The following is a 27153-nucleotide window of genomic DNA, read 5'->3' as shown; positions in this document are numbered from 1 at the left end:
CGGATGGAACCATGGAAACGGAAGTGGATCATAGGGTGGGGGAGGGGGCGAAAATTCTGGGAGCCTTGAAGAATGTGTGGAAGTCGAGAACATTATCTCGGAAAGCAAAAATGGGTATGTTTGAAGGAATAGTGGTTCCAACAATGTTGTATGGTTGCCAGGCGTGGGCTATGGATAGAGTTGTGCACAGGAGGATGGATGTGCTGGAAATGAGATGTTTGAGGACAATGTGTGGTGTGAGGTGGTTTGATCGAGTAAGTAACGTAAGGGCAAGAGAGATGTGTGGAAATAAAAAGAGCGTGGTTGAGAGAGCAGAAGAGGGTGTTTTGAAATGGTTTGGGCACATGGAGAGAATGAGTGAGGAAAGATTGACCAAGAGGATATATGTGTCGGAGGTGGAGGGAACGAGAAGTGGGAGACCAAATTGGAGGTGGAAAGATGGAGTGAAAAAGATTTTGTGTGATCGGGGCCTGAACATGCAGGAGGGTGAAAGGAGGGCAAGGATTAGAGTGAATTGGATCGATGTGGTATACCGGGGTTGACGTGCTGTCAGTGGATTGAATCAGGGCATGTGAAGCGTCTGGGGTAAACCATGGAAAGCTGTGCAGGTATGTATATTTGCGTGTGTGGACGTATGTATATACATGTGTATGGGGGTGGGTTGGGTCATTTCTTTTCGTCTGTTTCCTTGCGCTACCTAGCAAACGCGGGAGACAGAGGCAAAAAACACACACACACACACACACACACACACACACATATATATATATATATATATATATATATATATATATATATATATATATATATATATATATATATCCCCTGGGGATAGAGGAGAAAGAATACTTCCCACGTATTCCCTGCGTGTCGTAAAAGGCGACTAAAAGGGGAGGGAGCGTGGGGCTGGAAATCTTCCCCTCTCGTTTTTTTAATTTTCCAAAAGAAGGAACAGAGAAGGGGGCCAGGTGAGGATATTCCTTCAAAGGCTCAGTCCTCTGTTCTTAACGCTACATCGCTAAGGCGGGAAATGGCGAATAGTATAAAAATATATATAAATATATATATATATATATATATATATATATATATATATATATATATATATATATATATATATATATATCCCTGGGGATAGGGGAGAAAGAATACTTCCCACGTATTCCCTGCGTGTCGTAGAAGGCGACTAAAAGGGAAGGGAGCGGGGGGCTGGAAATCCTCCCCTCTCGTTTTTTTTTTTTTCCAAAAGAAGGAACAGAGGAGAGGTCCAGGTGAGGATATTCCCTCAAAGGCCCAGTCCTCTGTTCTTAACGCTACCTCGCTATCGCGGGAAATAGCGAATAGTATGAAAAAAAAAAAAAAAAAAAAAAAAAAAAATATATATATATATATATATATATATATATATATATATATATATATATATATATATATATATATATATATATATACACACACCAGTCTAAGCAAGGTACTCATTTACAGACCAGCCACGAGTTGATGAACAGCTAGGATCGGTTGTGGGCCGACTCCCACACCCACGATTCGAACCAGGGCGGGCCCATGCGTGAATCGTAATCAGCGATGGTGTGTGTGTGTGTGTGTGTGTGTGTGTGTGTGTGTGTGTGTGTGTGTTTTACAGAGTTTGCACATGCTGAGTGAGAAGGGACATGTGTGCACCTGCGTAATAGTTACATGTGTTAATAGGCGTTTACTGTGCTTGTCTGTCGGCCGTTAAGATGAATACGTGCTTGCAGCGTCTGAGGGTGCCGGGGTAGGAGTGGCTCTAAGTGGTAGTGGAACTTTGGCTCGTTGGGGGTAGGGATTCGGGACTCGGGACGGGAGATCAGTGGAGCCTAGTTGGTGTCCGTCCAGCGTAAGAGGAGCATGCCGGTCAGTCCGCTGCCGCCCGGGGCATGTGCGCCTGCCTCACTTGGACATTTCTCTACTGACTACAACTGCAACGTCACATCTACACTTTCACTGCGCATTGATTTAATAGTTTCATGAGCAATATACATGGCTTATCTGTTTTCCGTGTGATAGGTGGAACACAACCGATTGTGAAGCTCAACATCTGCCAATATTCAGCCGTCACAAATGCTATGAATTACTCAAATCTCTGTTAAAACAGTAATGTGATTATGACGCTTATTATTATCAATAACATGTTAAAGACAGTGAAGAAACAGTGACACCTAACAAGGTTCTTCTGTAGATAATATACTAGGTGATGTTAACCGAAACCATTCAACATCCTGTCAATATCTTCCCGGAGACAACCTGACAAGTCAGCTCCAAGAAAATGGCAAAGCTCCTCCAAACCAACACTGCCGTCGGTAACCCTACGAAATAAGACAGGCACTCGAGATGAACCCAGCAGGTGTGTGGAGGAAGCCTACAACCAAGCTCCTAACCACAGCCATGATACATTACAGTGTGGAGTTTCCGAGAACACGTGAAGAAAAGGCTAGCAACTTCCTTCAAAGGGTTACTCGGAACCCAGCTCCAGTGGACATTTTCATCTAGACAAGCAAGCTGGAGGCAATTCCCTCTCCATCAAGTGCCACATATCACTACTCTGTAGTGACTTAACAATGTCACATGCATTTGTACCAGCCGTGAAAGTGTCTATAAAATCAAATATAACAAGGTAGGTTAGGTTACTTTTTTTTTTAGGTATTTCACAAAGTATTGAGCAAACATGAGTTACGTTTTTGTTTTTCTTTCCAGTGCAGTATGGCCAGATTGAAACACTTTCACCTATGACAATTTCATGTGACATACAGTATCTATCATATGTATACATAAGGTACACAATCTCTCTCGACTTAAAACATGTCTACTCAATTTTATGTAGTTATACCTCACCGTTCAACTGTTTGAATATCCAGAAAAACTTTAGTGAATGAATACTTAATCTACAAAGTATGTAAGTATTATATAAAACCTTTTAAAAATTCAGCAGCAATTGAAGGTTGTAAAGCTGAAGCATGTATTCTTTTAGTATAAAACCATTACATAACGGTATAAGAAATTAACATAAAACTGTCAACAGTGAATGTCATAAATTCATAAAATCACTGAAAAAACGAGTACTATGGACCATGTTAGATGCAACAAAGTGAAAAACAACTGCTACTATGACACTTAACTGTAATAATGAAGGTAGAAAATTTCCACCATTAATTGCTTAGGACCATGCAGAGTTCAAATTTCGATTCTTTCGAAACGCAGATGCATTATACAACTTTTTTCCGTTTTTTTAAGTTATTGTCTCGTAAAGTGTACAATGTAAGGAACAAATTAAAGACATTTAATCCTTGCACTAATCGAAATTTTTCCTTGTTTCGGCTCCTAAGATGTATCAAGAAAAGAGTTTAATAATCACATAAAAGGGGAAAGTATTGGGTCGCATGCTTGATGGATATCACAATAGGGTCAGGAGAAGGGGTTAACAACGGAAACAGACAAACAAAAAAAATCTAAACTGGAAATTCATGTGCCATTTTCTTGAGTCTAAAATGTGCGGTAGAATTTCTAACTCTATTACGCAATATGAACATAAAGAAAAGGTGAAACATTTCGGATGAAACCAAAAAAACCGTGATTTTTTTTCGTTGTTCATATCTACTGTACCTAAAACAGTCTAGCTGTCATGTATAATGCACTGAAACCACAGCTCCCCTTCCACATCCAGGCCCCACACAACTTTCCATGGTTTACCCCAGATGCTTCACATGCCCTGGTTCAATCCATTGACAGTACGTCGACCCTGGAATTCCGATTCACTCTATTCCTTGCATGCCTTTCACCCTCCTGCATGTTCCGGCCCCGATTGCTCAAAATCTTTTTCACTTCATCCTTCCATCTCCAATTTGGTCTCCCACTTCTCCTTGTTCCCCTCCCCCACCCCCACCTCTGATATATGGTGGATCATAGGGTGGGGGAGGGGACGAAAATTCTGGGGGCCTTGAAGAGTGTGTGGAGGTCGAGAACATTATCTCGGAAAGCAAAAATGGGTATGTTTGAAGGAATAGTGGTTCCAACAATGTTGTATGGTTGCGAGTCGTGGGCTATGGATAGAGTTGTGCGCGGGAGGGTGGATGTGCTGGAGGTGAGATGTTTGGGGACAATGTGTGGTGTGGGGTGGTTTGATCGAGTGAGTGACGTGGGGGTGAGAGAGATGTGTGGAAATGGAAAGAGCGTGGTTGAGAGAGCAGAGGAGGGTGTTTTGAAGTGGTTTGGGCACGTGGAGGGAGTGAGTGAGGAGAGATTGACCGGGAGGATATGTGTGTCGGAGGTGGAGGGAACGAGGAGAAGAGGGAGACCAAATTGGAGGTGGAAAGATGGAGTGAAGAAGATTTTGTGTGATCGGGGCCTGAACATGCAGGAGGGTGAAAGGAGGGCAAGGAATAGAGTGAATTGGAGCGATGTGGTATACCGGGGTTGACGTGCTGTCGGTGGATTGAATCAAGGCATGTGAAGCGTCTGGGGTAGACCATGGAAAGCTGTGTAGGTATGTATATTTGCGTGTGTGGACGTATGTATATACATGTGTATGGGGGGGGGGGGGGGTTGGGCCATTTCTTTCGTCTGTTTCCTTGCGCTACCTCGCAAACGCGGGAGACAGCGACAAAGTATAATATATAAATATAATAAATATATATATATATATATATATATATATATATATATATATATATATATATATATATATATATCCTCTTTGACAATCTTTCCTCACTCAGTCTCTCTATGTGTCCAAACAATTTCAATACACCCTCCTCTGCTCTCTCAACCACACTCTTTATTACCACACATCTCTCTTACCCTTTCATTACTTAATCGCTCACACCACCTCACACCACATATTGCCCTCAAACATCTCACTTCTAACACACCCACCCTCCTCCACACAACCCTATCTATAGCCCACGCCTCGCATCCATATCACATTGTTGGAACCACTAATCCTTCAAACATACCCATTTTTGCTTTCCAAGATAAAGTCCTCTCCTTCCACACATTCTTCAACACTCCCAGAACTTTCTGCCCCTCCCCCACCTTGTGACTCACTTCTGCTTCCATGGTTCCATCCACTGCCAAATCCACTCCCAGATATCTAAAACACTTCACTTCCTCCAGTTTTTCTCCATTCAAACTTACCTCCCAATCGACTTGGTGCTTGCTTTGAAGAATGTATGTGAGAAATACTTAAAAAAACAGATGGACTTGTATGTAGCACTTATGGATCTGAGAAGGCATATGATAAGAGTTGATAGAGATGCTCTGTGGAAGGTATTAAAGTATCTGGTGTGGGAGGTAAGTTGCTAGAAGCAGTGACAAATTTTTACCAAGGATGTAAGGCATGTGTGAGTAGGAAGAGAGAAAAGTGACTGGTTTCCAGTGAATGTCAGTTTGCGGCAAGGGTGCGTGATGTCTCCATAGTTGTTTAATTTGTTTGCGGATGGGGTTGTTAGTGAGGTGTATGCAAGAGTTTTGGAAAGGGGCAAGTATGCAATCTGTTGTAAATGAAAGGGCTTGGGAAGTGAGTCAGTTATTGTTCGCTGATGATGCAGCGCTGGTGGCTGATTCGGGTGAAAACTACAGAAGTTGGTGATTGAGTTTGGTTTGGTAAAGTGTGTGAAAGAAGAAAGCTGGGAGTAATGTGATTAAAAGCAAGGTTATTAGGTTCAGTAGGGTTAAGGGACAAGTTAATTGGGAGGTAAGTTTGAATGGAGAAAAACTGGAGGACGTGAAGTGTTTTAATTATCTGGTTGTGGATTTAGCAGGGGATTGAACCATGGAAGCAGAAGTGAGTCACAGGGTGGGGGAGGAGGCGAAGGTTCTGGGAGCATTGAAGAATGTGTAAAAGGTGAGAATATTATCTCAGAGAGCAAAAATGGGTATGTTTGAAGGAACAGTGGTTCCAACAATGTTATATGGTCGTGAGGCATGGGCTATAGATAAGGTTGTGCAGAGGATGGTGGATGTATTGAAAATTAAATGTTTGAGGACAATATGTGGTGTGAGGTGGTTTGATCGAGTAAGTAATGAAAGGGTAAGAGAGATGTGTGGTAAAAAAAAGAGTGTGGTTGAGAGAGCAGAAGAGGGTGTACTGAAATGGTTTGGTCATATGGAGAGAATGAGTAAGGAAAAATTGACAAAGAGGATATATGTGTCAGAGGTGGAGGGAATGAGAAGTGGGAGACCTAATTGGAGGTGGAAGGATGGAGTGAAAAAGATTTTGAGCGATTGGGGCTTGAACATACAGGAGGGTGAAAGGTGTGCAAGGAATCGAGTGAATTGAAATGATGTGGTATATCAAGGTAGATGTGCTGTCAATGGATTGAACCAGGGTATGTGAAGCATCTAGGGTAAACCATGGAAAGTTTTCTGGGGTCAGGATGTGAAGAGGGAGCTGTGGTGTTGGTGCATTACACAAGACAGCTAGAGAATGAATGTGAGCGAATGTGGCCTTTGTTGTCTTTTTCTAGAACTATCTCACATGCGCATGGGGGGAGGGGGGGTGCTGTTTCATGTGTGGTGGGGTGGTGACAAGAATGGATGAAGGCAGCAAGTATGAATATGTACATGTGTATACATTCCTTAATATGTATATATGTATGTCTGTGTATGTATATGCATGTATACGTTGAAATGTAGAGGATTGTATACATGCATGTGTGGGAGTTTATGTATATGCATATGTATTTGGGTGGGTTGGGCCATTCTTTCATCTATTTCCTTGTGCTACCTCTCTAACACGGGAGACTAATTGTGATAAATATAAATAATATATATATATATATATATATATATATATATATATATATATATATATATATTTTTTTTTTTTTTTTTTTTGCTTTGTCGCTGTCTCCCGCGTTTGCGAGGTAGCGCAAGGAAACAGGCGAAAGAAATGGCCCAACCCACCCCCATACACATGTATATACATACGTCCACACACGCAAATATACATACCTACACAGCTTTCCATGGTATACCCCAGACGCTTCACATGCCCTGATTCAATCCACTGACAGCACGTCAACCCCGGTATACCACATTGATCCAATTCACTCTATTCCTTGCCCTCCTTTCACCCTCCTGCATGTTCAGGCCCCGATCACACAAAATCTTTTTCACACCATCTTTCCAACTCCAATTTGGTCTCCCACTTCTCCTCGTTCCCTCCACCTCCGACACATATATATATTCCCTGGGGATAGGGGAGAAAGAATACTTCCCGTGTATTCCCTGCGTGTCGTAGAAGGCGACTAAAAGGGAAGGGAGCGGGGGGCTGGAAATCCTCCCCTCTCGTTTTTTTTTTTTTTAATTTTCCAAACGAAGGAACGGAGAAGAGGGCCAGGTGAGGATATTCCCTCAAAGGCCCAGTCCTCTGTTCTTAACGCTACCTCGCTATCGTGGGAAATGGCGAATAGTATGAAAAAAAAATATATATATATATATATATATATATATATATATATATGATAATTGGCAGATATAGGGTGTTTTCGTCAAGGTGGTGTGCAAAGTGAGAGGGTTAGGGAGAATGATTTGATGAACAGAAAAGAGGTAGTAAAGCTTTGCGGAAGATGAAAGCCGGCAAGGCAGCGGGTTTTGATGGTATTGCAGTGGAATTTATTAAAAAGGGAGTGACTGTATTGTTGACGGGTTGGTAAGGTTATTTAATGTATGTATGACTCACGGTGAGGTGCCTGAGGATTGGTGGAATGCTTGCATAGTGCCATTGTACAAAGACAAAGGGGATAAAAGTGAGTGCTCAAATTACAGAGGTATAAGTTTGTTGAGTATTCCTGGGAAATTATATGGAAGGGTATTGATTGAGAGGGTGAAGGCATGTACAGAGCATCAGATTGGGGAAGAGCAGTGTGGTCTCAGAAGTGGTAGAGGATGTGTGGATCAGGTGTTTGCTTTGAAGAATGTATGTGAGAAATACTTACAAAAGTAAATGGATTTGTATGTAGCATTTATGGATCTGGAGCAGGCATACGATAAGAGTTGATAGAGATGCTCTGTGGAAGGAATTAAGAATATATAGTGTGTGAGGCAAGTCGTTAGAAGCAGTGAAAAGTTTTTATCGAGGATGTAAGGCATGTGTACGTGTAGGAAGAGAGGAAAGTGATTGGTTCTCAGTGAATGTAGGTTTGCGGCACGGGTGTGTGATGTCTCCATGGTTGTTTGATTTGTTTATGGATGGGGTTGTTAGGGAGGTGAATGCAAGAGTTTTGGAAAGAGGGGCAAGTATGCAGTCTGTTGTGGATGAGAGAGCTTGGGAAGTGAGTCAGTTGTTGTTCGCTGATGATACAGCGCTGGTGGCTGATTCGGGTGACAAACTGCAGAAGCTGGTGACTGAGTTTGGTAAAGTGTGTGAAAGAAGAAAGCTGAGAGTAAATGTGAATAAGAACAAGGTTATTAGGTACAGTAGGTTGGAGGGACAAATCAATTGGGAGGTACGTTTGAATGGAGAAAAACTGGAGGAAGTGAAGTGTTTTAGATATCTGGGAGTGAATTTGGCAGCGGATGGAACCATGGAAGCGGAAGTGAATCATAGGGTGGGGGAGGGACAAAAGTTCTGGGGGCATTAAAGAATGTGTGGAAGTCGAGAACATTATCTCAGAAAGCAAAAATGGGTATGTTTGAAGGAATAGTGGTTCCAACAATGTTATATGGTTGCAAGGCATGGGCCATAGATAGAGTTGTGCAGAGGAGGGCGGATGTGCTGGAAATGAGATGTTTGAGGACAATATGTGGTGGGAGGTGGTTTGATCGAGTAAGTAATAATAGGGTAAGAGAGATGTGTGGTAATAAAGAGAGTGTTGTTGAGAGAGCAGAAGAGGGGGTTTTGAAATGGTTTGGTCACATGGAGAGAATGAGTGTGGAAAGACTGACAAAGAGGATATATGTGTCAGAGGTGGAGGGACCGAGGAGAATTGGGAGACCAAACTGGAGGCAGAAAGATGGAGTGAAAAAGATTTTGTGTGATCGGGGCCTGAACATGCAGGAGGGTGAAAGGCGTGCAAGGAATAGAATGAATCGAAAGGATGTGGTATACCGAGGTCGACGTGCTGTCAATGGATTGAACCAGGGCATGTGAAGCATCTGGGGTAAACCACGGAAAGTTATGTGGGGCCTGGATGTGGAAAGGGAGCTGTGATTTCGTTGCATTATTACATGACAGCTAGAGACTGAGTGTGAACGAATGTGGCCTTTGTTGTCTTTTCCTAACGCTACTTCGTGCACATAAGGGTTTGGGAGGAGGTTGTTATTTTCATGTGTGGCGGGGTGGCGATGGGAATGAATAAGGGTAGATAGTATGAATTATGTACATGTGTATATATGTATATGTCTGTGTGTGTATATATATGTATATGTTGAGATGTATAGGTATGTATATTTGCTCGTGTGGACGTGTATGTATATACATGTGTATGTGGGTGGGTTGGGCCATTCTTTCGTCTGTTTCCTTACGCTACCTTGCTAACGCGGGAGACAACGACAAAGCAAAATAAAATAAAAATAAATATATATATATATATATATATATATATATATATATATATATATATATATATATATATATATATATATATATATATATTCATTTATATTTATTTATTTATTTATTTATTTATTTACTTATTTATTTTGCTTTTTCGCTGTCTCCCGCATTTGCGAGGTAGCGCAAGGAAACAGACGAAAGAAATGGCCCAACCCATCCCCATACACATGTTTATACACACACGTCCACACATGCAAATATACACACCTATACATCTCAATGTACACATATATATACACACAAAGACACATACATATATACCCATGCACACAATTCACACTGTCTGCCTTTATTCATTCCCATCGCCACCTCGCCACACATGGAATACCATCCCCCTCCCCCGTCATGTGTGCGGGGTAGCGCTAGGAAAAGACAACAAAGGCCTCATTCGTTCACACTCAGTCTCTAGCTGTCATGCAATAATGCCCGAAACCCCAGCTCCCTTTCCACATCCAGGCCCCACACAGCTTTCTATGGCTTACCCCAGACGCTTCACATACCCTGATTCAATCCACTGACAGCACGTCAACCCCGGTATACCACATCGATCCAATTCACTCTATTCCTTGCCCGCCTTTCACCCTCCTGCATGTTCAGGCCCCGATCACTCAAAATCTTTTTCACTCCGTCTTTCCACCTCCAATTTGGTCTCCCACTTCTCCTCGTTCCCGCCACCTCCGACACATATATCCTCTTGGTCAATCTTTCCTCACTCATTCTCTCCATGTGCCCAAACCATTTCAAAACACCCTCTTCTGCTCTCTCAACCACACTCTTTTTATTTCCACACATCTCTCTTACCCTTACATTACTTACTCGATCAAACCACCTCACACCACACATTGTCCTCAAACATCTCATTTCCAGCACATCCACCCTCCTGCGCACAACTCTATCGATAGCCCACACCTCGCAACCATACAACATTGTTGGCAAACTATTCCTTCAAACATACCCATTTTTGCTTTCCGAGATAATGTTCTCGACTTCCACACATTCTTCAAGGCTTCCAGGATTTTCGCCCCCTCCCCCACCCTATGATTCACTTCCACTTCCATGGTTCCATCCGCTGCCAGATCCACTCCCAGATATCTAAAACACTTTACTTCCTCCACTTTTTCTCCATTCAAACTTACCTCCCAATTGACTTGACCTTCAATCCTACTGTACCTAATAACCTCGCTCTTATTCACATTCACTCTTAACTTTCTTCTTTCACACACTTTACCAAACTCAGTCACCAGCTTCTGCAGTTTCTCACATGAATCAGCCACCAGCGCTGTATCATCAGCGAACAACAACTATATATATATATATATATATATATATATATATTTTTTTTTTTTTTTTTTTTTTTTTTTTGCTTTGTCGCTGTCTCCCGCGTTTGCGAGGTAGCGCAAGGAAACAGACGAAAGAAATGGCCCAACCCACCCCCATACACATGCCTTGATTCAATCCACTGACAGCACGTCAACCCCGGTATACCACATCGCTCCAATTCACTCTATTCTTTGCCCTCCTTTCACCCTCCTGCATGTTCAGGCCCCGATCACACAAAATCTTTTTCACTCCATCTTTCCACCTCCAATTTGGTCTCCCTCTTCTCCTCGTTCCCTCCACCTCCGACACATATATCCTCTTGGTCAATCTTTCCTCACCCATTCTCTCCATGTGACCAAACCATTTCAAAACACCCTCTTCTGCTCTCTCAACCATGCTCTTTTTATTTCCACACATCTCTCTTACCCTTACGTTACTTACTCGATCAAACCACCTCACACCACACATTGTCCTCAAACATCTCATTTCCAGCACATCCATCCTCCTGCGCACAACTCTATCCATAGTCCACGCCTCGCAACCATACAACATTGTTGGAACCACTATTCCTTCAAACATACCCATTTTTGCTTTCCGAGATAATGTTCTCGACTTCCACACATTCTTCAAGGCTCCCAGAATTTTCGCCCCCTCCCCCACCCTATGATCCACTTCCGCTTCCATGGTTCCATCCGCTGCCAGATCCGCTCCCAGATATCTAAAACACTTCACTTCCTCCAGTTTTTCTCCATTCAAACTCACCTCCCAATTGAATTGACCCTCAACACTACTGTACCTAATAACCTTGCTCTTATTCACATTTACTCTTAACTTTCTTCTTTCACACACTTTACCAAACTCAGTCACCAGCTTCTGCAGTTTCTCACATGAATCAGCCACCAGCGCTGTATCATCAGCGAACAACAACTGACTCACTTCCCAAGCTCTCTCATCCCCAACAGACTTCATACTTGCCCCTCTTTCCAAAACTCTTGCATTCACCTCCCTAACAACCCCATCCATAAACAAATTAAACAACCATGGAGACATCACACACCTCTGCCGCAAACCTACATTCACTGAGAACCAATCACTTTCCTCTCTTCCTACACGTACACATGCCTTACATCCTCGATAAAAACTTTTCACTGCTTCTAACAACTTGCCTCCCACACCATATATTCTTAATACCTTCCACAGAGCATCTCTATCAACTCTATCATATGCCTTCTCCAGATCCATAAATGCTACATACAAATCCATTTGCTTTTCTAAGTATTTCTCACATACATTCTTCAAAGCAAACACCTGATCCACACATCCTCTACCACTTCTGAAACCACACTGCTCTTCCCCAATCTGATGCTCTGTACATGCCTTCACCCTCTCAATCAATACCCTCCCATATAATTTGCCAGGAATACTCAACAAACTTATAACTCTGGAATTTGAGCACTCACTCTTATCCCCTTTGCCTTTGTACAATGGCACTATGCACGCATTCCGCCAATCCTCAGGCACCTCACCATGAGGCATACATACATTAAATAACCTTACCAACCAGTCAACAATATATATATATATATATATATATATATATATATATATATATATATATATATATATATATATATATATATACAGAGAGAGAGAGAGAGAGAGAGAGAGAGAGAGAGAGAGTTGTGCGGAGGAGGGTGGATGTGCTGGAAATGAGATGTTTGAGGACAATATGTGGTGTGAGGTAGTTTGAATGAGTAAGTAATGAAAGGATAAGAGAGATGTGTGGTAATAAAAAGAGTGTGGTTGAGAGAGCAGAAGAGGGTGTTTTGAAATGGTTTGGTCACATGGAGAGAATGAGTGAGGAAAGATTGACAAAGAGGATATATATGTCAGAGGTGGAGGGAACGAGAAGTGGGAGACCAAATTGGAAAAGATTTTGAGTGATCGGGGCCTGAAGATGCAGGAGGGTGAAAGGCGTGCAAGGAATAGAGTGTATTGGAACGATGTGGTACACCGGGGTCAACGTGCTGTCAATGGATTGAACCAGGGCATGTGAAGCGTCTGGGGTAAACCATGGAAAGTTCTGTGGGGCCTGGATGTGGAAAGGAAGCTGTGGTTTCAGTGCATTATTACATGACAGCTAGAGACTGAGTGTGAACGAATGGGGCCTTTGTTGTCTTTTCCTAGCGCTACCTCGCGCACATGAGGGGGGAGGGGGTTGTTATTCCATGTGTGGCGGGGTGGCAATGGGAATGAATAAGGGCAGACAGTATGAATTATGTACATTTGTATATATGTATATGTCTGTGTGTGTGTATATATATATATATGTATACGTTGAGATGTATAGGTATGTATATGTGTATATATATATATGTATAAGTTGAGATGTATAGGTATGTATATGTGCATGTTTGGATGTGTATGTATATACATGTGTATGTGGGTGGGTTGGGCCATTCTTTCGTCTGTTTCCTTGTGCTACCTTGCTAGCGCGGGAGACAGCAACGGAGTATAATAATAATAAAAAAATATATATATATTCTTTATTTATTCTATTTTGCAAGATAGTGCTAAGAACAGAGGACTGAGCCTTTGAGGGAATATCCTCACTTGGCCCCCTTCTCTACTCCCCTTTTGGAAAATTAAAAAAAAAAAAAGAGAGAGAGGGAAGGATTTAAAGCCCCCCGCTCGATCCCACTTTTAGTAGCCTTCTACAGCACGCAGGGAAAATGTGGGAAGTATTCTTTCTCCCCTATCCCCAGGGATAATATATATATATGACACTACCCTCCACAACAATGAGAAAAGTGCTCGTCCAACTTCAAACTGGCCACTTAGTCAGTAAATCAAAATGGAATCACCTATAAAAGAGTAAAGTTCTACAATCGAGTTCCCAATCAGTAATCCTTACTTTAACCCTCTTCAATCTTTTCGAACGTGACCTCCTAATATCTGCATACCACAGTAAGAAGTTCCCCTCATGTGCGGATGACATAATAATCACTTCACAACATTCTGATACAAAAGAAGCAACAACAGATATGCTTTTGTAACTCTAAACAAATACAAACCCAACCTAAAATCCCCTGTCACTGTTAATGGTCAAACACCCAACACACACCAGCTAGTCTAGTCATTGCATGGCACACAAGACATTCACTTCCCATATCATAAACATCAACAAAAAAAAAAAAACTAAATACTCCCTGAATATTAACTGGTACCAGATCTGGAAAAAGAAAAAACTTAACATCCTCAACAAACAATTCATCTGTTCCATCCTAAATTATTTCTCACCTGCCTAGTCATCTACCCTATCAAAAGCAAATATAGGAAAGCTCCAAATCACACAAAAAAGAATAATCACTGGCTGTCTAATAACCAAAGACATTCAACACCCACATAATGAAACAAAGATCTTCCCAATACGATCCCACCTCAATATGCTCAACACTCAATTCCTTGCAGCAGCATTAAACCTTCCAATCCTGATAGAAATAGGAAGGTTACTCCTGCTTTATACTTTAAGAACTATCACTCACAGATCCCTCCCATTCCCAGCAAACACATCACTGATAAAACATATTCACATCAAAATGACCAACAAGCACTAAGCATTACTACCCTTCCTGATATACACCCATTTGAAACTGTTTTCTGTCTATGCTCTGGACACCATCCATCCCCACAACATTCCAAACACCTATCTGATACAACTCCAGACTCTTCTTGCCCACGATATGATTACCACAATGAAGACACTGATCATTTACTGCTCAATTACCCTACATTCTTCTTGCATGGAAGTAAACACAATATATACATTTTGTCCCACCCAATAGATGTAGCCAGCTTCCTTAGCACTGCAGGAGCCCTAGATGAGATACATATGGATTCCTAGGATTGGAAGGTAAAGTGTTACAGGGAGAGTTTTACACTCATGTTGCTCTTTCTCTTGCCCTTGTACATATGTACCATGTCTACTCACTGTTTTCTACTCATTGTTATGTACACAAAAGAGATGGGGCAATACAGGTACAAAACTTTATCCCTGTACACCCAATGAAACATCCTTAAAAATGATAACTCTCTCTCACTTATGGTGCAACCTCATGTATGTGGAGTCCACTAACACCCATATCTATATACATTCAAACGTATAGGGGAAAAGGAGAAGACGAATAACAAAGTGAGGATAGAAGGATGGAATGATAATTATTTTGAGGGCTCTAGGCCAGAACATGCAGAAGGGTGACATGCTAGCATAGGACAGAGTGAACTGGAGCAATGTGCTACATAGGGGGTAACATAATGTCAGCAGACTGAACCAGACACATGAAGCAGCCGGGGGAAACCATGGAAAAGTCTAAGGGACCTATTTGTGGATAGGTGACTAGGGGCCTACACATGACAGCTAGAGAATGGATATGAGTGAATTAGGCCTTTTCTTTGTCTGTTCCTGGTGCTACCTAACTAATGCAGGAAATGACAAGCTGTTATGTGTAATGTACCGAAACCACAACTTTCCATTAACAACTAGGCCACACAGACCTCTCTTTGGTTTATCACAAATGCTTTACATGCCCTGATTCAGTCCACTGACAACATGTCAGCCCCTGTATACTTTATCATTAATATTCACTCTATCCCATGTACACCATTCACCCTCCTGCATGTTCAGGCTCTAATTGCTCATAATCCTCTTCACTCCATCCTTCCATCTCCAATCTGATCTCCCTTTCTCCTTGTTCCCTGCACTTCTGACACATATATCATTTTTGTCAACCTGTCTCACTCATTCTCTCCATTCGTCCAACCATTTCAGCACACTCTCTTCAACTCTCTCAACCACACTCTATAAACTACCAAACCTCTCTCTTAACCTTTCATTACTTACCCGATCAATCCACCTCATATTACAAACACTCCCCAACCATTTCATTTCCAACAGATCCACACTCCTCCACACTGCCTTATCTATAGCTCATGCCTCACATCCATATAACAATGTTAGGATGACTATACCTTTAAATACAACCATTTTTGCTTTTAGACAGCATTCTCTCTTTCCTCATTCTTCAGTGCTCCCAAAACCTTTGCTCCTTTATCCATCCTATGACTCACTACCACTCCCATGGTTCCATTCACTGCCAATTCTAAAACACTTCACTTCATCAAAGTTTTTCATTTCAAACCTTTCTCTCAACCTAGCTGAACCTGTTAACCTTGCTTTCATTCACATTTACCCCTCAACTTCCTCCTTTCAAAAACTCTTCTGAATTCAGTCCGCAACTTAAGTAGTTTCTCACTCGAATCTGCCAACAGCAAACAAATGGCTCACTTCCCAGGTCTTCTCATCCCCACAGACTGTAAACTCGACTCTCTTTCCAAGACTGTCACATTTGCCTACCTTACCATCCCATTCTTAAAAAAAATTAATCCATTGTGACATCATACACTCCATCCTTCATTTGGACCCATTTCCTCTCTTCTCTTCTTACTCATCTACATGCCTTAGGCCCTTAATAAAAACTTCTCTGCTTCTAGCAGCTATCCTTCCACACCATATATACTTAGTACTTTCCACATGGCATCTATGTAAACCATCATATTTTTTCTAGATCTATAAATGCCACACACAAATCCATCTGTTTCTCTCTCACACACATTCTTTAAAGCAAACACCTGATCCACACATCCTCTACCACTTCTGAAACCACACTGCTCCTTCCCAATCTGATGCTCTGTACATGCTTTCACCCTCTTAATCAATACCCTCCCATACAACTTAAGGTATAATCAACAAACTTATCCTTCTGTAGTTTGAACACTCACCTTTATCCCAGTGCTTTTATACAATGACACCATACAGGCATTCTACCAATCCTCAAGCACCTCACCATGATCCATACATACAATGAAAATCCTTAACAGCCAATGAACAACACAGTCACTCCTTTTCTTTAAAAATTCAACTGCAATGCCATCCACTCCAGCCACCTTGCATATAAGGCTTTCACTACCTCTTCTCCCTTCACCAACCACTCTTCATGACTCTCTAACTTCACATACCATCCCACCCTAAACACCATACAAGTGTCACCCTATCATCAAACACATTCAACATTCATTCAAACTACTTACTCCATCTCCTCCTCACTTCATCACCATCCACCACCACTTTCACCAATGTTCTGATCTGATCTCTTGTTTTTTGTACATTATCAACCTCCTTCCAAATTGTATTCAAATTTCTCCCTAAAATTTACTGATACTTGCTTACCCTAACTCTCATCTGCCCTCTTTTTCAACCCCATGCCCTTCCTGTTGACCTTCTGCCACTTTCTCTTATACATCCTCCAACATATGTATATGGGGGACGTAATGAAGTAAGTATATACAGGTGTTACCAGTGTTACCAGACTCCATTTGCTGTGACAAGCCATCTTTGGCAATGCTGTACAATCGTCAGTCAACGAAGCTTGTGTACAGTCATGTCAAATGTCCAATCTGTCCCTGCTACCTTGAAGTTCCAGGAGCCCCTGAATAGGTATTGTATATGTTGCTGAAATATGTCAGAGATTAGCTCTCTACTTCTGCCTGGGGGTGGTGGTGGATTATGGTATGATTTGGATGAGAAGGGTCTTGTGTTGTTACAAAGAACTAAATGCCAAACATAATGCATTGCAAGTTTCTTTTCATTGTTCAAGTATGTTCTGAATATTTGAGATTGTTAGGCAGGTATCATTTGTTATGAGTGCTCTGTTCTGTTTTGTGTGGATCTCTGCTTTGTTCTATTTGCCTTGATTGAAACAGGGTTGATGACCAGGAAAGTGAAATTCAGTTTAGGGTAGAGTAAGCAAACTGTTTGCAGTGGATACTATGAGATTTTTTTCTTGTCCAGAACTGGTACCAGTGAGTGCTCTAAAAGCATTTTGATCACTTATGGCCTTTGTACTGATATCTGTGATGTGAATATCGAAAATTACATATGAGTGGGAGTGGTTGACTATTCAGGGAAATGGGATGGTGCAGGTTGGATTTGTGTCTTTCAGTGGCTGGAAGGATGACAGTATCTTCTGTGGTGATGCAGACATTTTGTTATGTAACGATGCAAGATTGTTAATACTTGGATAGTGTCAGGGTGCTATGATGTGACTGAAAGGTCAAATGTATATGATAAGACTTTGACAATATGGTCAGAGGGAGATGATGCAAGGTCATGTAAGAAAAGATTGAAAAGGGTTGGAGAAAGAACTCCCTTGGGGAATTTCATTATAGAGCTCAATTGAGAATTTTGGAAGTGATACCCATGTGTGTGTGTGTGTGTGTGTGTAATCAACAATTTGTAATTACCTATTCGCACTATATGGGAAGGGGGTTGGGGTTCATCCTAAGGCTCCATATATTGAACTTTCTCTACTTTTTAAACTTCTTCATGTTGTCCACATTCAAAATATCATTCTTATACTAAAAATGTACTTCTTTTATCTAAAGTTTATTACTTCAATTTATGTTATGGCCTCTTGTTATTTCTACCCTTGCATCTTTTGAAGAACTATACACAGAGGACTTCATCAAACTGGTTTCATATATCAAAGGCTGTGATCAAGTCATCTTTCACTCTTTTCTCCTGCACGGTGGGGAAAGTTAAAGCCTCAAGTCTTTCTCTGTAACTTATTGTGTGATTATAGTACCATCCTTATTGTTCTCCTCTGGACCTGTTCCAATAGTTCTTTGAGCTTCTTTAAGTGTAGTGACCAAATCTAAGAAGGATGTAGTACTGGCCCTGTGTAAGATGCGAATAGCTCAATAAATATCATCTACATATTCTTGAATGCTATTGTAATATTTTCCTTTGCAATTCTCCTCAGGTGGGATTCTGGTGATGTGTTTGGGACAAACGTTACTCCTAAGTCCCTCCGTCACACAGAATCCTGTGGCTTAATTCCTTCTGGGTAATTATCCTTGCATGGCTTTCTTTCACTGTACCTCATCTTCATGATCTTTCATATATTCAGCTTGAATTTCATCAACATCATATCAGATCAGCTTTTTATGCTTCCTTTCACCAAGATAATCTGTCTATTGAAGGAGTCTCCTCCGTATTCTGGCCTAATAAACCAGCTTCAATATCATCCTCTTATATGATATGTTAAATGCCTTCTGGTGGTCCAGACAGTCCACTCAGACTTCTTTTTTGTCTAAAACAAGAGCTCATGCTCTCCTATAAATCTAAGAGGTTCATTGCTTATGGTCTCTTTTCCATGAAACTGGATTATCTTTTCCAGTACTTTACATATCATACTCATCAGGAAGACGGGTAGGATGTTTACTCCTTTTTAATCCCTTGGCATTTTATGTATTTTGAGTGACATCTTGAATATTTCAAGTAGCTTGTTAAATGTTTGTGCACACATCTTCAAAACACATGGAGAAATTTAATCAGGGCCATGAGCATTATACTGATCAAGTCCCTTTAGTATTCTCTTTTACTTACATGTTTCAGTACTTTCTAATATCTTTTCCTCATTCCATCTCATTGGTATTTCTATTATAGTACATTCCAAAATGAAAACACTTTTGAACTTGCTATTCAGTTCCTTGCATATTTTATACCATCCTAGACAGCTTTTTTTTTCTTTGGATTCCTTATCCTTATTAGATGCTCTTTAACAGGATTTTACTCCTGATGAACTTGAAAAATTATTATCTTCTGCCCTGTCTTCTCAATCTTTACATTTTTCCTTACTAACTTGCTTTAGTCTTTTCTTGCTCTCTTATACCTTTCAAATGGTGGCTATCTGGGATGCCTGCATTGTCTCCAACAGTGCTAAACTCCTTTGCTTTTTGACACTTGCTGAACCAAACCTCCTTTCTAAACCTCTCCTCTGTATACACGGCTAAAGGTACCCATAAACCTACTCCTTCACGGTAAATTTCATAGAACCTTTCCTGTTTCCTGGCTTCTAACTCCCTTTTCAAAATTCATTTTACCACATGAGTTGTTGAGTTTTGTTTGATTCTCATGATTATGCCTTCTCTTTGGTTCTGGTTTCATCAATGCTCTTTTTATGTCCTCATTTACCACACAATCAAACTCCCATATCACATGATCACTTTTTCCACTTGGTAACTGGTATCACATGTGATATTCTCAAAATCCTTACTAATTTCTAGCAATGATGGTGTATTAGTCCTTGTGATCCTTATACGCTAAATGACATACTAATAGAGGATATTTTCCTGTCTACATTGCTAACAAGTTGTGCTCAATGAGAATCCAAATTTCCCATCAATTTAATTATAACCAGAAACCCCAATATTATTACTCTACCATCTCCAATAAGTGCATTCTATACTGCTTCATGTAGCATCATGAATGTTCCTCCATTATAAATGTATATTTACTTCAGTTCACTAACCCCTTAATGACTCCAGAAAGATACATATTTATGCAAGCTGATCGATGCCTTGACAGATATTTACATAACCAGTTTCGACATCAATTTCAAGGCCACACACCAAACCTGGATGAGGACTGGAGTGAGAGTACTTGTTCACTTCTCCCCAGAGTCAGTCATCCTCCAAAAATGCCAATAAGAGTACATTTTTTTTGAGTTCTCTAAGTGTCACCCAGGAAGTGAGTCATTTGTTGTTCACTGTTGATACAGCATTGGTGGCTGATTCAAATGAGAAACTGCAGAAGTTGGTGACTGAGTTTGGAAGTGTAAAAGGAGAAAGTTGAGGGTATATGTAAATATGAGTTATGTTATTACGTTCAGTAGGGTTGAGGGACAAGTTCAATGGGATGGAAGTTTGAATGGAGAAAAATTGAAGTGAAGCATTTTAGATATCTGGGAGTGGACTTAGCAGCGAGTGGAGCCATGGAAGCGGAAGTAAGTCATAGGGTTGGAGAAGGTTTGAATGTTCTGGGAACAATGAAGAATGTGCAGAAGGAAAGAGCATTATCTCAAGAGACTAAAAATGAGTATGTTTGAAGAAAAAGTAGTTCCAACAATATTATTTGGTTGTGAGGCATGGGCTATAGATAGGGTTGTATGGAGGAGGGTGGATGTGATGGAAATGAAATGTTTGAGGACAATATGTGGTGTGAGGTGGTTTGATCAAGTAAGTAATGAAAGAGTAAGAGTGATGTGTGGAAATAAAAAGCATGGTTGAGAGAGCAGAAGCGTGTGTGTTGAAATAGTTTGGACATATGGAGAGGAGTGAGGAAAGGTTGACAAAGAGGATATATCTGTCAGAGGTGGAGGGAACAAGGAGAAGTGGGAGACCAAAACAGAGGTGGAAGGAGGGAGTGAAAAAGATTTTGAGCAATTGGGCCTGAACATACAGGTGAGAGTCGTGCAAGGAATAGAATGAACTGGAATGATGTGGTATACTGGGGTCTTTGTGCTGTCAATGGATTGAACCAGGGCATGTGAAATGTCTGGGGTAAACCATGGAAAGGTCTGTGGGGCCTGGATGTGGATAGGGAGCTGTGGTTTTGGTGCATTACACATGACAGCTAGAGACCGAGTGTGAATGAATGTGGCCATACATTGTCTGTTATCCTGGCGCTACCTCACTTGACACTCAAGCTAAACCATTAGGCTGAAACATTAACAATTTTGCACATTATCAGCATAGAAATAATGGAAAAGCATACTAATTTGATTTTTTCATTGTCATACGAATGTCTTTGAAGCTATAAGGAGGATGATTTTTGAAGGTTGGAAAGAGAATTTTTGTGAGACATTCATGAGTTAAAATTCAATGAAGGACTGCATATTATCCTACTGCTATTATTCCCCTTCGTACCATATGAAAGGATCATTTCCAGTTATTTCCTGAAACTTAAATCTGTCTCTTACTAAGAAAGCTATTTCTCCTTCTTTAACCTTCCCTTTCTCTCCTTGCTCTCATGTGTCACTCTAGACAGAAGAAGAGAGACCATATCTCTCTGTTAAATTATGTCTCCACAACTTCAAAACTATCATGTGCATTTTCCTCACTTAGAACCCTATATTTCAGCCATTTACAAATTAGTCCATCTACATTTGCATACATTACTTTCAGCATTACATTTCTATCACTTAATACTTGTGGTGGGGCTGTTCTGTCCTCTTACTCATTTGCTGTCTCCTGTGTTTAGCCATATGACTATTCCTTGCTTTTCTCCCTCTCTTCCCTTGGTCTATCACATCTAATGAATACTGTTCTGAATTATACCTTGCTTTCAAGTTTCTTAACCAGCATAAGAATTTCCTGGTGAGATGACTCCAAATGAAATTAACTTACAACTGTTCTTCCCCTTATGTTTTAATCATATCCATTAGTTTTCCTTTCTTTGATCACAGAAACTGCATTGAGCATTTCTAAAGCCTCTTCTAATCTCTTAATCTTATCACTGTGACAGTCCTAATATCCACTGTACAATGTGTGTGGGATATTCCCAAATATTCTAATAAAATATCTCCATAAGTTTGTTATCACAATTAAGTACATAATTTTCTAAATAAGACAATATACAATTCCTGTTGTTCTGACATCTACTATTCTCAATACAACTCCTGTTGTTCTGACATCTACTATTCTCAAAGTCAATAAATCCTTCCTCAATGTACCACATCCTCAGATAATCTGCTTTCTGATCCCCAGTATGGTTTCTGTAAGGCAACATCAACTTGTGATACTCTTTCCTGTCTTACTAACATCTGATTATCATCCTCAAAAGATGTTTTGGAATCTTTTGTAGTTGCCCTTTACATATCTAAAGCTTTTGACACGATGTGGCATTAAAGTCTCATCTCTAAGCTCCCCTCTTTTGGCTTCCTTCCTCACTTTACTCCCTCATACCCTAGCTTCTCTTCTGGCCGATCTATCTCCATTGTTGTTGATTGATAAGCCTCTTCCCCTTCTCCATCAACAGTGATGTCTTTCAAGGTTTTGTCCTGTCTCCTACACTTTTTCTCCTTTTTATCAAAGATTTCCTTTCTTTTACATAAGCTAATTTCATTCATATCCTAATGACTAAACATTGCATTCCTCTACATCTTTCAACTCTGCTCCTTCTTCTCTCACTCGATCTACATCTCATCTTGACACAACTTTCTCAATACACTCACACTTGGACAGGATATTTCAGTGGGATAGATGAAATCTGGTTAGGTTTAAAGCATCCAAGGTCCAGTGTCTACCCATTTCTCTACTGAAAACTCCTCACAACTTTCATTTCTCCTTTGATGGATCTGTAATTCTACCTCTTGACTCAATGATCATACTTGATATTACTTGACATCCACATTGTCCTGGAAATCCCACATTTCGAAAATAGGTTAGTCTGCTTCCAAGAAACTGGGAATCCTGTTTAGATGTTGAAATTTCTTTTCTTCTGAACAGTAATTCCATTTATTCAAAGGACTGATCCATCCTTGTATGGAAAGCTGCTCTCACATTTTGGGTAGTTCTAACTCTGCATCCTTACTTTACAGAGTTGAGTTAAATGTATTCTGACCTATCAACTCACTCAAGCTATCTTCAAAGTTTGACTCACTTGCCCTAAGCCACAATGATGGTTCACTTTCCCTCTTTGATCTTATTCCTCTATCATTCAAACAAATGTGGGGAAAGATGAACAACTGGGTGGACTATGGACCAGCTGTCACAACCAGTTTGATCGTGTGCATGCGTGACAGCCAGTAACACTAACCACTACACCATAGAGGACCACCCACACATGTGTGTGTATGTGTGTGTGTGTGTGTGTGTGTGTGTGTGTGTGTGTGTGTGTGTGTGTGTGTGTGTGGGGAGTGTGGTTTCCGATGGGTGTATGTCTGGTGGGTTGGGAGGTTAGGTGATAAGTGCAGGTTCGGTTATTTCAGTGTGCATGTATTGTGTCAACATTATATTTGTTGGGAGTGGGGAGACCTGTGAATTGAGGTCACTGAAGTATAAGGCAGGAGGAAGCTTTCCACTTTTATTTGGAGGTTGCTGGTTAGTTATAGAATTTTGGTTGGGAGGGGTCTAGTGCTATTACAAAGAACTAAGTGCCAACCATATTAAGGTGGGACTGTAATGGAAGGTTCTTTTATTCACTGTGTTGGTGTTGAGTATTTGTGGTTTTTCAGCATCCAGTAATTGTTCTGAGCACACTATTTCATATGGTTGGCAGTTTTGATATATTTGCTTTAAAAAGGGTTGAAGACCAGCCATGTCAGGCATATTTTGAAATGGAGTGGATGAATTGCTTGTATAAGATCTTGAGGGATTCCTTTTTCTTGCCCAAATCTAGTGCCAATTAGAGCTCTGAGGGCACCTAACTTGTGTGTTGCTTTTGTGCTGATGTTATTGGTGCAGAGAGTGAATGTCATATGTATGCTGTATGTGATGTCTAGAATGGTTGTTTTGTTCAGCGGGAATGACTGTTCATTTAAGATGTGACTGGGGGATATGAACCGGGGTTAAAAGAATGATTGAAGACTTCTGGGGATACATACATCCTGTTCTTGGTGAGCCATTATTCCAAATGTGTAATGTAGTGTTGCATGTTTCATACTGCTCCAGTGGTGTTAGGGTGTTGTGATGTGAGGTCATCCACATATGAAGGGATCTTCATGCTGACGTGTGCCTGAAGTACTGGGATGTTGTGTAGGAAGAGACTGATGCAAATCTGAAAAAAGATTGCTCTATGGGGAACTCCATAGTGGAGTTAATGTGTTTTTGAGGTGACACCAATGTGGATGACTGTGGCATGGTTGCTGGCTAACTAACAGACCAACCACTTTTTGTCACTTGTGGAGGGTGGTGTCAGGCATCTTTGAGTAAGGATGAGTTGGGAAAAATTATCATATGTTCCGCTGATGTCTCTTGGCACTAGTTTTGTGCAGGACAGGGGTTGTAGCTGGTTGAATATATCTGTTACATTGTATGAGGTCAAAGTATAACACGGTGTTAGAATGTCTGGGTCTGAAGCTACGATGGGTGGGTGAGAGTGGGATGTTTTGTTTGACTGTGTTTTGTATTTCTATTACAGTTTGGATACTGAGGATAGAACTAATACTAGGCAGCAGGGTGAGGGGAGATGGGTGGTTTGGAAGGCTTTAGGACTGGTAGGTATTATGATGACAAGGTGCCAGATGTTAGGAATTTTGTTGTGTAGCCAAGGGTGGTTGAATATATCTGTATGTACTTGGACTGGAAGTGGGCCAAGGTGTTTTATGTAAATGTCTGATCTGTTGATAGGTTCAGGAGGGGTACAATTCTTTTAGAGTTTTACTTACAGTTGGAGTAACAAGTGGATTTTGAGGGTTTTTTTTTTATAACTTTCCTATTTTGGGATGAGGCTGGTTTGTTACTAAATACTGAGTAGTGCCTAATGAGTACATATAATTGTTTCTGGAAGAAGGAATTTCCCTGGAATGGGTCAAGAGTGTTTCATAAATGGGAATTGAAGTTTTGCAATAAGAGTGGATCTTTAATTTGCACCAGAGTTGGAAGCTATGAGCCTTGTGGTTCTTTATGCTGAGGAACAAGTGCCAGTTTTCAGACTGTCTTTCAGTGATTAGGCTCAAGGTGATGTTATTTACAGTGGATTTGTTTCCTGTTGATGGTGAGCGGTTTCTCTGAATTATGAGGTGTGTAGCTTTTAGGGAAAATTTTTGGTATATTTCTTTATGAACCCTTGTACACAGTACGTGTTTTTTGTTGACTTGGCTGCATATGAAGAAAAGTGAGACTGCATGATCTAGGTCATGAAGTGTTGTAATGGTGTGTGAGCATCTGTAAGTAGAGAGTACAAAGCAATTGTTGTCTTGTTTATGGGAGTTGCATCATGGGCATGAAGGGTCAAAGGTAATGTTGAAATGGTATGTGTTGTGTTGGAATGATGGTGATGTCCAGAGTAAAGATGGGAAAGTGTGACTCATGTTTGGCTGGGAAGTGTGGTTTCTGAAGGGCTGGACTTTAAGACTGTGCTGGGAGGTTGGCTGTTTAGTGCTTGTCCAATTATTTCAGCATGTCTAAGCTTTCTGTGTTATATTTGTTGGGATGGGTGTACCTGTGAGAGGAGGAAATGCATATAAGGCAGAGGTAAGCTTTTTAATTTGATTCGGGGGTTGGTAGTTAGTTAAAGAGTTGTAATGGAGGGAGAGGTCTATGCTGTTGCACAGAGCTGAGAGCTGAACATGTTAAGGAGGGACAGTATCAGGAGGATATTCATTTCATCATGAAGGTGTTGTGTGTCTATCATTGCTAAACAGTCTGTGAGTGCTCTGAGTGCCCTATTTTGTGTGGTTTGCAGCTTTGTTATATTTGCTTGTAAGAAAAAGGAAAGACCAGGCAGGTGAAGCAATTTATGTTAAGAGGAAGAGTTCTTTACAGAGGATATTGAGGGATTCTTTTTCTTGAACAAATCTGACACGAGTTAGTATTCTGGGGACTTTCATTCTGTGTGATGCTTTTGTGTTGATGTTACAGATGTGGGAAATGAATGTCATGTTTGCTGTATGTAATGCCTAGAATAACTGTCCATTCAAAGTGACTGGAGGGTGTGAGCTGATTTCATGTCCATCTGGGGTTAAAGAATGACTAATGACTTCTATAGACAGGCATACATTCTGTTCATAATGAGCCACTGTTACAGTTGTGTAAGTTGTGCTACATGTCTACTATGGCGTTGTGATGTAATTGTGAGGTTGTCTGCTTAAGATAAGACCTCTATGACGAGGCTTGCCTTAGGTAATGGAAGGTCATGTAGGAAGAGACTAAACTGTAGAACTGAAGTGTTCTTTTTCAAGACAGTACTTCCAATAATACAACCTCCTTAAAAGGTTAGTTTTCACTGGCAGAGCAACCTCTTGCAGGCAGAGCCCAGTAACACCTATATACCCAGTAATACTTTATGCAGAATCAATTCATGTGATTTCACCATTATGCAAGGAAACTACTTCTCTTATTCTATCAGTTCCTCCTTCTATGTGATCAAAATTTGCTACTATGCAGGTGTATGCAGTGGAAAGTGCACCAAAACTTCAGTGAGGGTTGGCAGGTACAGTAAGCGTGGGTCCTGAGTGAGGCAAACCACGTTCCCAGTAGCAGGTCAGTCTTACAGTTATCACCATTACGTGTGGAATTATCCTACTTGTGCAATTTGAATATATCTGCTATTGTGATTTTCCTGAAACCCATTATGTTTGTGTTTGTTAATGTGGCATCCACACATCCAGTAACATCTTCTG

The 27153-nt window shown here is 40.8% G+C and overlaps 1 protein-coding gene and 1 long non-coding RNA gene across 2 annotated transcripts in view; one reads left to right on the top strand and one right to left on the bottom strand.

Moving 5' to 3' along the window:
• LOC139762511 (uncharacterized) overlaps positions 1–27153 on the bottom strand; it is an 854543-nt gene that overhangs the window by 127272 nt on the left and 700118 nt on the right. The window lies entirely within an intron of this gene.
• The window catches only part of LOC139762518 (uncharacterized), a 29422-nt gene continuing 3730 nt past the window's right edge, over positions 1462–27153 (top strand). The window contains exons 1-2 of the long non-coding RNA XR_011715730.1: positions 1462–2653; positions 26918–27013. This is a non-coding gene — a long non-coding RNA (uncharacterized lncRNA). The remainder of the gene's footprint in view (positions 2654–26917; positions 27014–27153) is intronic.

This window comes from Panulirus ornatus, chromosome 3 (assembly GCF_036320965.1).
Source record: "Panulirus ornatus isolate Po-2019 chromosome 3, ASM3632096v1, whole genome shotgun sequence".
Taxonomy (NCBI): domain Eukaryota; kingdom Metazoa; phylum Arthropoda; class Malacostraca; order Decapoda; family Palinuridae; genus Panulirus; species Panulirus ornatus.
This window is presented reverse-complemented; position numbering and strand designations above follow the sequence as displayed.